Below are 13,662 nucleotides of genomic sequence, written 5' to 3' on the forward strand. Positions count from 1 at the left end.
TGGCGTTAGTTCAGTCAGGTTTATGGAGCAGTTTGTTTAATGTAGTTGCCAAACGTTTTTTGAGATTAGTTCAGTCGGTTTATGAAGCAGTTTGTGTAGCTTAGTTTCCAAATCTTTATTGGGATTACTGGAGTCATGTTTATGAAGCAGTTTGGGATTTGTTGTTGTTAATAGCTTTTGGGTTAGTTCAGTCTGTTTATGGAGCCGTTTACGTAGTTTTTAGTGGACAAATTTTCAATGGGATTGATTGGTTAAGTCCAGTTTATGGAAGTGTTTGTGTAGTATAGTGGCCAAAAGTTTAGCATGGTTAGATCGAGCCGGTTTATGGAGCAGTTTGTGTAGTTTAGTTGCCAAATCTTTATTGGGGTTACTCCAGTCAGGTTTATGAAACAGTTTGGGATTTGTAGTTGCTAATAGCTTTTCATTTATTTCAGTCGGTTTATGGAGCAGTTTACGTAGTTTTTAATGGACAAGTTTTTATTGGGTTTGGTTCAGCCCGGTTCATGGAGCAGTTTGTGTAGTGTTATTGCCAATTCCTAGTTAGGGTTAGTTCATTCCGGTTTATGAAGTAGTTTGTGTAGTGTAATTGCATAATCTTTATTGGGGTTATTGCAGTCATGTTTATGGAACAATTTGTGATGTTTAGTTGCTAATAGTTTTTGCGTTAGAACAGTCCCGTTAATGGAGCAGTTTGTGTAGTTTAAGTGCCCAATTTTTCATGAGGTTACATCAGTCCGGTTTTTTAAGCAGTTTATGTAGTGTAGTTGCCAAATAATTTTGAGATTGGTTTAATCAAGTTTATGAAGCAGTTTGTGTAGTTTAGTTGCCAATTCTTTATTGGGGAAATTGCAGTCATGTTTATGAAGCAGTTTGGGATTTGCAGTTGCTAATAGCTTTTGGGTTAGTTAAGTCGGTTTATGGAGCCGTTTGCGTAGTTTTTAGTGGACAAATTTTCATTGGGATTGATTGGTTCTGTCCGCTTTATGGAGCTTTTTGTGTAGTGTAGTTGCCAAACGTTTAATATGGTTAGATCGATCCGGTTTAATGAGTAGTTTATGTAGTGTAGTTGTCAAAAGTTTATTATCGTTAGATCAATCCGGTTTATGAAGCAGTTTTTGTAGTGTAGTTGCCAACTCTTAGTTAGGGTTAGTTGAGTTCGGTTTATTTAGCAGTTTATGTATTGTAGTTGCCAAGTCTTTTCTGGGGTTATTGCAGTCAAGTTTATGGAGCAGTTTGGAATTTGTTGTCGCTAAGAGTTTTTGGGTTAGTTCAGTCAGGTTTATGTAGCAGTTTGTGTAGTGTAGTTGCCAAAGATTTTTTGGGGTTAGTTCAGCCGGTTTATGAAGCAGTTTGTGTAATGTAGTTGCCAAATCTGTATTGAGGTTTTTGCGATCATGTTTATGGAACAGTTTGGGATTTGTAAATGCTAATAGTTTTTGGGTTAGTTCAGTCCCGTTAATGGAGCAGTTTGTGTAGTACAGGTGCCAACCTTTCAATGATGTTACATCAGTCCGGTTTTTTAGCAGTTTATGTAGCGTGGTTGCAATATTTTAATTTGCGTTAGTTCAGTCCGGCTTATGAAGCAGTTTTTTTTATTGTCGTTGCCAAGTCTTTTCTGGGGTAGCTGCAGTCATGTTTATAGAGCAGTTTCGGATTTGTAGTTGCTAATAGTTTTTGAGGATAGTTCAGTCCGATTTATGAAGCACTTTGTTTAGTGTAGTGGCAGAATCCTTTTTGGGGTTATTGCAGTCCTTTTTATGGAGCAGTTTGGGATTTGTAGCTTTGGGTTAGTTCAGTCCGATGTATGGAAAACCTTGTGTAATTTAGTGGTCAAATATTTGTTGAGGTTAGTTCAGTCGGTTTATGGAGCAGTTTAAGTAGTTTGGTTGACAAATTTTTATTGGGGTCGCTTCAGTCCGGTTTTTGGAGCAGTTTTTGTAGAGTAGTTGCCAGCTAGCTGTTAATTGAAGTTAGTTCAGTCGGTTTATGGAGCAGTTTTGTTTTGTAGTAGGCAAATACTTTTTGGGGTTAGTTCAGTCTGGTTTATGGAGCAGCTTTGTAATGTATTGGACTTCGGGCTGGTTGACTAGAAAAAAATTTTTTTTTCCAAACTTTTGTTTGGGCTATATTCTCTCTCATTGAGGAAAGCGGGTTACCAAGGTTGGTTCTCTAACCTTGTATCTGTATATCAAATGCTGTTCTCCACAGCATCTTAATAATAAACGCAATAGCAGAAAAAAGTAGGCTTATGTGCCTCAGGTTTATTGATAATTTTTCTCTTTGAGTGTAATTTTTGAGCTTAGAAATTGTAAATTTTGGCGTTCCACATTCGATGGAGGATCAGGAGCTACACATTAAGCCATTGGCGGGAGGGGTGGAGATTACTCAATTGATCCATCTTGAGTGACAATTTTGCTTTAAATTCAATTTCAAGGTATTTTTACAGTTTCAATAGCATCGTCATCATCAACTTTTCCGTATTTCTCAATCTGCTGCGGGTCATTTAATTTAATGAAACGTGCCATGTCAGTCAAGAATTGAAATCACACCTAAACCAGCTATGACAGCATAGAGTTCAAGCTTTTTAGGAGACATTTCGTTCTTTTCACCAACAGACAAGTTTACTTCCAATCAACGGATTTAATTTTAACAGATGCGAAGCAATGTCAGATACATAATTTCCGTACTTTCCAGATTTGGCGGGTTAGTTTTCGAGAAGAGAGAAATTTGCAAAAATTGGAAAAATGGTATGAAATTCAGAAAACGGAATTTTTCTAAGAAAAGAGCAAGTTTTTTATATCAATTTAAAAAATCAGAGCTCTACACAGAAACTTGCGCACCCTGTTTTTTCAAATGAACTCTGAACCTCCTATTTGCATGAACTCTGAACCTCCGATTTGTTCCCCATAAATAAAAAAATGTTATCCTTAAAAAAAACTTATCCTTAGTGTAGAGCTTTTTTTGCATAAAAGTGCTTTTACAAATAAAAGCAGTGAAAAGGCCAAACTATGTTGATCCAAATGAGCCATCAATTTTGAAATCAGCAGGGTAATTTTTGAGAACAGTCAAAAATTTTCTAAAAAACGGTCAAATCTCCAAAACTGTGAATTTTCCAACAAGCCGTATTTTTTGTCCGAAAAAGTTGGGATGCAGCGCTTGCAACAACAAAATTTTGGCAACATATTTTTTGATTGCTTCTCTAAGCCCAGATTTGGGAGCGTAGTTTTTGAGTGACCATTTACAAAGTTTATTACCAAACTGTCAAAAAATGGTTTATTTTGAGGCCGCAGTTTTTTCTATTCAAATTAGGATGTAGTGACTTAAGCAGAAAAAAATTCTGCTATCTGTTTTTTCTATCAAAACTTTAATCTCATATTTGGCATAGTTGTCTCTGAGAAAAAATCCAAAAAATCGAGTCAAATATTCTCCAGTTGAAAATTCCGAATGCCGTTGAAAATGGAGTGACATAAAGAGACCAGGGAAACATGCAGACACACAAACACACAAAATAGTAGCCAGTTTTTTCGTTAGTACTAATTTTTGAAATTCTGGAAGTAGGTCCCGAAAAGTATAAAACATTTCCAAACCGTCTCGAAAAGATTTTTTTTAATGAAATCCCATACATTTTCATAGTCTGAATTTTATCAAACAGGATTTTTTGCCCTCAAATTGCGCATTACAAGTTGACTATTTCAATAAAAACACCTCAATCTAGAATTAAAAAAACCTACAAAAAAATTCAAAATCAGACTTCATAACATAACAGATTACATAACTTTCAATAATGGTAAAAGTTTAAAATCAATATCAATTCCACGCCCTAGAAAATAAGCCGACAAAAAACAGTACCAGACAATATAAATTCAATTTGAAAAAAAAAACGAAAACGAACCGACGGAAAAATATCCGAAAAAAAAAAGAAACTAAGTTTGAAAAAAGTAATTACTGCCGGAAACTGATAACACCTACTTACTACCTATATGATAATAGTTATGTTTGAATTTTCTATAAATTGAGCATGTTGTGAGTTTTAACATTTTGACGGTTCCGTCACCAAAGTTATTCATGGGAAAAAGTCTGAAAAAAATAGAAAAAAATGGCAATCAGAATTGCGGAGGGCAGCTAAGCACCTTTCTGACCCGAGTCTAACTCCCCCGACGTATACTTATGTACACTTACGAAACGACAGGAAGTATCACACGCAATGATGTCAAATCAAATCTTAAAAGCAAAACTGATTCAAAATTTTTTAATTGGTTCATTGTTGAAAAATCTTTTAAGCTTTTAAAACTAGATATAATAATAATCATGATAAATTGTTTCATACTAAAATCTGAGTTGTATGAGTGAACACCACTGAGCCAACACAGTCCGTTTTCAGGTGTATCATATAACACGAGCAGTTTGCTCCCAGACTTTAGACTTACCTGTGCTTTCATGAGCTGTGACCCCTTCCAAAAAGTCCCCCGAGGATGAAGCAGAATATGACGACGTAGGGGAACAGCACTGTGACGTAATCTATCTTCCCACTGATCTTCATGCCCCCGATGACTCAACAGAACAGTAGAACCTCCAAGCTAATATTTTGGGCGCCTTTAGAAATATTTTAGGTATGCTCCCCCGCATCGGCAATACTTAGTTTGCAATCGTTATTCTCAAGGAAAATATACAATTTATAGCTATCAAATCGATTGTATTTACTTGCACTTTATAATTGAGTTAGTTGATTCGATCGTCGCCAAAATCAAGGTTTTGGTGACATTTTTGGTACATACTATTTTATCGACCGTTTTGTTTTACCTTTTTTTGCATATAATATATAATATACAGATTTCATAAAGATTATATACATATTATACAGATTTTATACAGGATGTATACGCACTAAAAACAGATATTCTAACAAACTTGCAGATCAGACAAAACTCAACAAAAAAAAATTCAGAAAAAAAATCAAAAAAAAATGTAATTTTTCTTCTCTAAAGTTTCCGGATAATTTTTAGGAATAGGTTTGGAAAGCAAAAAATTCAGACCATTTTTTCTTCAAATTGCGACTCCTTTTTTATTTTTTAAGAATCCTTATCACAGCCAATACGGTTTTAATATCAAAATACGAGAGCAATTTTTGAGGTAATTAAATTTGGCTAGAAAAAAGAAATTAAAAAAATGACTCTATGTCATAGTTTTCTCGCACACTTTGAGAATCCTTGAATCAAATTTCACTAATATGCAAAAAATTTAGAAAATAATTGTTTTAAGATGAAATGCACTCTTAAATGCACTTTTTCTCAGCGCGGGAAACCTTAGATGGCAAAATTTTGAAAGAGTATCTGAAAACTCTGCGGTAAACGACTTTCCTCGAGAGATTTCAGCTCACTATGCAATTGAGGAAGATATTTCTTGGAACAATTTTCGTTCGGTAATTTTTTTGAGTAAAACCCATCTGTAAGTTAAGGTTTTGAGATAATTTTGTATAGAATCAGGGGATTTTACACATATTCCATGCGGCCAATAAAGTTTATTCATTGGACACTATAAATTATTATTTGGACAAAATAATCAACTTTTGTGAACTGTGAAGAATCCATATAGCTTATTTCTAGCGTCTAAATACGTTACATACAGTCGTTTTTTACCAATTACAAATCTATATAAAAATCTATCCCTATTGATTGCAATCTTAGTTTGGTCAATGCAGGTCGGCCAAAAAGGGATGACGTAAAACATTATCAACAAGGATAAAATGAGGGTTTCGGAAACATTTTCAGTACGCTGCTGGAAAAAAATTAGGACACAGAGGCAAAACGGAGCTAAAAACAATTGGCAAGCTTAATCTCGCAAACCTATTGTGCTTAAAAACTTTTGCAACCTTTTTTTGAATTTATTTCCTTTTTTTGAACAAACTTAAGCTTCCAGCCATGAGCCTAACTTTAGGGCAATTTCGGGATTGATTACTGTTGGAATCAAAGTGGTTGTTACGTAATTTGCTTATAAAAAAGGTGATTTGCTTTTAAAAATTGAAAATTTGACCGGCTTCGGGTTTCGACCAAACTTAATCCATTTGGGTCGGAATGAGAGCAAATTTCCGAGCTTTCTCTTTTTTCTCATTTGACGGATAAATTGTAGACTCAGATAAAAACTCTCTCAAGACGCTCAAGACTACCACGAACTTAACTGAAACTTCTAAAAACTCAACTTTCCCGCTCACCTCACGGATAACTTGGTCATAAAAATTGTCAAAAAATATCGAAAAGCGATCTATGAAAAAATATCTACTGAAGCTAGAATGAACAACACTTGCAGTTGCAAATACATTGAAAGTTGCTTACAACACAAGCAAAATCCCTGACTTGGCAACTAAGTGGACAAAACTTGAGCAGATACTAAAAAACAAGGTTCGGCTGGGACTCAAACCCCAAACGTTAGAGTGCAAAGGTGACGACAGTACCTCTAGGCCAAGTGGGACGGAACGTTAAATAGATGGAACCAAAATGCGAAACGATATTTGGTCCAGTTTGCCATGTTAAAAATAGCAGTTACTTTTTAAAAAGCCTACAAACAAGTAGATGATACAGGGGCGGTACTCCCCTTGTGAAATACCTCCGGAGGGCATTCATTTTGGCCCTCTATTCCTTGAATTATTCTAGAGGAGCCTCAGGCACAATTTATAGTAGTTTTGAGAAGACAGCAAAAAAACTATATTTTTTGGTTGAAGCCTTTAAAAAAAGTGTACAAAAATGGCCGATTTCAGAAATCCTCTGATTCTCTAGAGTAATTTCGGTCCGCATCTGCTGCAGGAAAAAAATTCAAACCTCAAAGCAGAAAAAGTCATAAAGTCATAGTAAAACTTCCGCTTCAAAGCCCAGGGATTCGACCCCATCACCAAACAAAGGGTCCCCCCTTTAGTATTTTCTATGACATCCATTTTAGGTGGAACCGACCCTTCGGCACCAATATATACTAATTTTGATTGAGCGCCGGCCGAAAAACCCATTTTTTGGTAAAAAGTCTCCAAAAAACGGCATTTTTGACCTGTTTTTTTTTCAAAAGTGTGTCTGCGGCGCAAAACTAATGGTAATTTAGAGTCTTTATAATGGTCTAGGACCGCTCAGAAAATCAAATTTGTCGACGTGAAAAAAGGTCAAAAATTCGAGAAAAAAAGCTTGAAAATTTACCCCCCCCCCCCTCCCCACGAGAAAATCTCTGAATCTAAGATAGATGTCAGATTTTAAATTCACATTTCTTTTTCGAAAATTTTACTGGATCAAAGTAACATTTTCCTCTTCAATAGACCAAGTTAATATAATCCAATATAAAAAGTTCTCATACATTTCCATTTATAAAAACATGGCATTTAATGTTTTGAAACCAATCTGAACGAATATTCCCAGGTTAATTGTTCACACGGGGAAATGAGATGCTTGAAGACAAACTCCAGAAGCCTCAAGGAAAAATAATTAATTACAAGACGGTCAGAAAACGGATCAAATTTCAGACGCGGTCCCATAAAAGCCTGGAAGGCTATTCGTAACAGGCGACAATTTGTAACAAGCAACAATTCGTAACAAGTTATTGACAAGAAGGTACCGCTTGCTTGGAATGCGGTCAAAAATTAAACTAGTCACAGAGCAGAAAAAAAATGTAAGCCAATCAGAATCGAGATAAGAAAACAAGCGTCTACCAAATATTTTCTTTTCTCGATTCTGATTGGCTCACGTGTCTACTTTATGACCGGTCAAATTTTTTGCTACGTAATCTGTTTTCTCTGATTTGCTTATGTCGGCACGAAACGTATGCTGAGCGTGAATCCATAATACGACAACTCACAACAAACGACAACTCGCAATATATTCAACGCCGTAGTCGTACCAATGTCGTAATGCGAGCTTGCCAACAGAGGGTAAGTTTTATCCGATTACGTAGAAAAAATCAGATATGTCATAAAGTAGACACGTCGCAAGCCAATCAGAATAGAGAAAAGAAAATACTTCGTGCGTTTGTTTTCTTAGCTCGATTGTGATTGGCTTACGACTTGTCTACTTTATGACATATGTCTACTTTTTGACCGCACTCCGTTTTATCCAAACTTTGACCCAGCAACCTTTAACCGAAATTAAATCGAAGTTTTGTTGCGCAATTGTCGCACTTTCGGAAAACCAGAAACTCTAAACAATGCGAAACTACAAGCGAACTCGCACTCAGTTTTCCGAAGACCAAATCTGTGCCCTGGAAAAGTTGTTCGAGGAAAGTCACTACCCAGACTCTTCTGCCCGGAATGAACTGGTTGCCGCAACTGGCTTGACAGACTCCAAAATCCAAGTGTGGTTCCAGAATAGACGAGCTAAGGTAAAAAGTATAAATTTTAGCCTCAATCCTATTGCAATTTTATAAGTTCTTGAGATCTGCATTGATTTTTACCTTACTACTAGATGTGATTCTCAAAGAACTTTGAGAAGACCTATTATTCATTGATAAAGATATAGAAAACCACAACAATAACAGTAGTGACAGTTGATTTTTAAAAACAACAATTTTTCCCTTAGATCAAATTTTATTTTCAAATTTTTTCGATGATAACCTTTACAGTTTTTAATAATCTTAGTAGTTGGGTGTTTCGGTACCTGGCTTATTACTGCAAAAATCATGTTTTTTAAAGATTGAACAAAGGCGATTGAAAAAATTGTTCAGTTGATATTTTGGGGCTCAAACCGTTTCGAGCGCCCTATACATTTGAGTATAAACCCACCGAAGGATAAGCCAGCTACCATATAAACCAGCCAAAACTTACTGAGTTGTTATATAACAATCGAGGACCAATTAAATAACAGTCACGAAAATCTTGCGAATTTCAATATAAAGACGCACATTTTGAGTGGTTTACATTTTCTGCTACTTTTCGATTCGTTTTATTTTTCGGCTGGTTTGATCACACTCGTATTTTCAGGCCCGAAAGGAGAAATATGTGGCTCCATTGACTTCGTGCTACTGCAAAAAATACCATAACGCAATCGAATGGGAAGCGATCCCGCAACAGAGCTTCTCAAGTGGTGTTGCGGCAGATGTGCAAATCAGTAGGGACCACAGGGCCAATCTTCGCTCTTGTCGACTTTTTGATCAAGGTAGTAAGCAGCACAGAATGTTCGAACCACGCTTTCCACTGCAACAAAGTAGATGAAATAGACTTTTTATTACCCCCCCCCCCCCAAACTTAGATCTATTTTTATAATTGTTTTGCGTGTTTACGTGTTAAGATTTTTTCACTGAAACAAATATCCTCCGTCAAACTGTCAAATATTTCATGAATTTTAGCTCAGAACTAAAAATGGAGATCAGTTAATTTTCAAATTTTCTAAATCGGAATAGCTACTGAAAGGGGGTAATAATATGGTACCAAACTCAACCCATTGGAGGTTTAACAAAACACTCTACGCCATAGTTCTTTCTCCCTCACTTGTAAAGTGGTCAGAACGACAACATAAGTCAGTAGCAATTAGCAGAAAGTTTTCTGATTAAAGTAATCAGCACAAGAGTGTAGAATGTGTGATTCTACCTAAACTCATATAGCCGGAAAACGCAGCTTCATAAGTAAATTGAATCTGAATATATATATATACAATTACGATTTAGCATCAAGACACGGAGGCCAGGTCAACGAGTGACCCGACCTCACCAATGTCGCCCGCCAGTTCTTTCTGACTTGAGCCCAACTTTGTGGCCCACTTTCGTAACTGGCCCATTAACTCCTGGGCGACGGGGCTCCCCGGATTCAGCGCAGCGACGTCCCGAAAGAAGGTGATCCACAAAGGGAACACGTCAAACTCGTTTTTTTTTGTCTCCCAAGCGTGGAGCCGCGCGGATGTTAAGGACTCTGACTGGGAATTCCTTTTTTTGAGGTTGAATGAACGAAAAGAAGGGGTCCGCCTCGGGCCAAACCCCCTCAAGGTTGAGCAGCCAGATGTTTTGATACGGCATGTTGTTTTTGGTGTAGAAATAGATTCTAAATAGGATAAAAAGGAGTTGTTTCTAAATTAAGTGAAAAGATGGGCTGAAATACAAGTTACAAAATATTCAAACCAAATTATTGAAAGTTTATACCGAAGTTTACTCACGTTTTAAATTGGCTTGAAACAGCAGTGATTCGAGTTAGAATGATTGGCACAGCCCAAAATCGAACGTCCTATAAGCGGGTAATTATTTTTAGTAAATATTTGTCAGAATTGAACGAATCGAAGCATGTGCATAAGATATACCCAAAATTGTCGAAATTAAATAACAAGATGAAATTGAGGGGGATATATGTAATAATACGTAAAGGTGAAAGTAAAATGGATTTTGAAGAAAATTATGTCGATTTTGGGCGCATCCCCGTAATAATGGCGAAATGCCCCTCCCCCTTATGAACCCCCTCATGTTGCATCCAGTGTTGGAGGTAAATGGCTTCCGATCCGTTTTGACAGTGTTTATTCCCCGCGATGTAATTCCATCTAGGGGGACTTAGGTCGGTCCGGTACTCGTAGATATGTAACCCAAGCATTTCGGCGAGAAGGTGCATGTCGGAATCAATGACTCCTCGGGACAATAACGTTTTGTTGGGATCGTGATAAGGGTAGTAGAAAGAATTTAATCGTCCTCGTTCACGCGATTGCCGATCCCCTAAAGTTCGTTGCAGACGGTACGATTGTACCTTTCTCCCGGTAATAAGGTAATGTATGCAATCCGGTAAACAAAAAGAAAGAGTACAAGCACCTTCAATCGTAATTGGTTCGTGCGTATTAACGTTAGCACTATCGCAGTCTTGAGTGGCGATAGGCTTTTTCCCGGCAACGAAGACAGGGACGCGAGGCTTATGCGTACGATTTCCCTTCGCTTTATATACCGGTGTCATAATTGTCCGGCATATTCGTTCGCGGGTCTTGGCCGTTAGGTGCCGCATAGGGATCTCGTCGGATAAGATCATTCTGGCTTCGGTATTTTTGATACACGCGAAGCAGACATCCCTGCACTTGGATTGAAGGTTTCCTTCTATAAAGTATGTTGTTCGCGCTTCTCGATATAACTCGAGGTAATTTCCGCTGTACTCTAGGGCGGTTTTATGTAAGTTACGTAACACGGGGGTGACATTAGCTTCGTGAAGAACGATTTTCCCGTCGCGGCAGAGCGTGTGATCGACGATGGAATATTTCTTTGCCTTCAAGCGGAATACTTTCCGTTGGTTTCGGGAAAGAGGTCGGACAATATTATCCTTTCCTGTGGAATCAGCTCGGAGATATTGGGAAATTTGGTTATAGGATTCAAAATCCATGATAGCGATGATAAATTGAATAATGTGTAATAAGATTGAATTAAACTTGTATTTGCTTAAGTTCTTGGAATTAATCCCCCTCCTTTGGGGAAAATAGGCAATGGAATAGATCCGAACAACCCCCCCCCCCCCCAACTCGGGAACTAATGGGGCGGACTTTATGAAATTTAATGGGGTAATACTAGAGATGATTTGAACCTGGCATGCAAGGATCCAGACCTACCCGACCCCCTGGGGCCGAGTGATAACGGTTCCCGGAAGCGCAAATGGCCCCATCGGAAATCCTTAACTATTGATCCCATTGAGCTCATTTTTAGGTATGTAGTAGCCCTGGATGAGGTAAGCTTAAGTCTGAAGTTTCGGAATCCCAAGGTCACCCCGCACCGACTTATGCCCTAAACAAACAAACCCCCACCCAACCTCCAGAGGCTACTTCTCGACCCCCAAGAACCCTGGGGAGCTGAATCTTACAGGGATGATAGATAGTGACATGGTCTATCGTATGTTAGGATGATGACCCGATTGGGCGATAATGGCACGGGCTATTAGCACTTGGGAAAATCACCCCTTGGAGGTGTTAATAAGCAATTAGCGAAGAATAATGCGCGAAGGCATATCGATTTTATGGCACTTATGTGTAGTATGATCCACCCCGGTAAAATGGACCCCTGTAAGTCTTAGTTCCCAGTTGACCTTTCCGGTGCTAATTGACTTTTTCCGGGAGTAGTGATAATGGACCTCAAAATTGGGATAACTTGGGAAGTATTTGTCAGATATGGATGAAACTTGGTAGATAGGACCCCTAAGTGACCTCAAACCGATTATGGGAGATTTGACCCAGGGTTGACCTCTATTTGACCTTTCACGGTTTTAGCCCCAAAACCCTTAAATTAGCACCGGAAATTAACCCAAATCATATGTTTGGTAATCAGGAAGGGTAATTGTGCTATTTTATGGATCTTGGGCGGTGATTAGTAGGTATGGGAATTTGTTTAGGCATTTCCCTGAGTTTGATGAAATATCTTGGTTTAATGTAAAGTGATATACTTTGGAATTATTAAGAGTTAGCTAAATAAACATTGGGTTCAATTTAACTTGGTGATTGAAATATTAATAGAAATGCGTCAATGGCACAGAAAAGTAGTCGCATGTTATTTTGGCAGTATAAACGCGGGAATAGGGCAATTAAAAAATCTGAATGTTAGGAATGTACAGGATGTTCCATTGGCTTCTGGGGGATGTTTTATTGGCTCAATTGGACCCCAGTTAAGGGAACGGCTTACCCTGAAGGTCGATCAGGTTGAAATTTGAATAGGTTACGTATGGGAATTTTCGGATTATGATAAACGGGAAATTAAGTTCATCGAGAAATTATCCTAGTCACGGGAAAAGGGAAAAAATACGGAAAAATTAAATAAAGTCCTTGGGCTTTTTGATATGTAAATATAGCTTGAATTAAGGTGAAGTTGCATTTGCTATTGGTTTAGTATAGCTTTGGTTGGCATTTTGAACTTAGCATTTAAATTAATGTGATCATGCGGAATTTATGGGCTGGAACGCTGCGTAGGGGTACATAGGTAAATGTCAAGACTTGTACGGAATGACGGATCCCTAACTAAAAATAAGAGTAAATAGACATAAGGCGCGGATGCTTCGGACCGACCTTTACGAACCAGAACAATTTAGAGTTTATTGTTAAGAAGTCGTATCTCATTGAGTTAGTGAGGACAATTTGGGGCTACAAGCTAAGGTAGTCGCTTTATTCTCAAAGTAAAGTGGGAACGAGTTGGAAGACTTGTTAACGTGATTAAGTTAGTTAGTGGATACAAGTTAGGCTATCTAGAGGATAGTGGGATCGTTGTTGACCGATCGATATTGAAAGAAGTTCTCGAGGAGAACGTTAGTTAGTTAGTTAATAGTAAGGTGTTAATTGAACTGCAGAAAGCAGGGGGTTAAATAATAGTAATCTCGGACCCATTCCATTGACTGAATGAATAATTTATATTCCAGCCATTTATAGGCTACTCTGTATTTGGTTATACTTATTTCTTAATTCCTTCTTATTATTGGAATTGTTGTTGCGATCGACTATTGATTGACGAGTGAGATACAGTCGGAAGAGCACAGATCACGGGGCAAGCAGCATAGTACGATACAGAGAAGCCAACCACCAAATCAACCCTTTTGGTATTGTAAACAGTACCGGGAATCGGTTGCCCCACTGACCCCAGTACTAAAGGGAACATATCGCGGCGGTGCGAAGGACGATAGCGAGTGAGAAAAGCCGGCCTAGAGATATTGTGAATTCCCCCACGTTTACAGTGGCGCTCCTGGGTGGGCGCTATTCTGGATTTTAGCCG

The sequence above is a fragment of the Symsagittifera roscoffensis genome, chromosome 7, assembly GCF_963678635.1.
Source record: "Symsagittifera roscoffensis chromosome 7, txSymRosc1.1, whole genome shotgun sequence".
Classification (NCBI taxonomy): Eukaryota; Metazoa; Xenacoelomorpha; order Acoela; family Convolutidae; genus Symsagittifera; species Symsagittifera roscoffensis.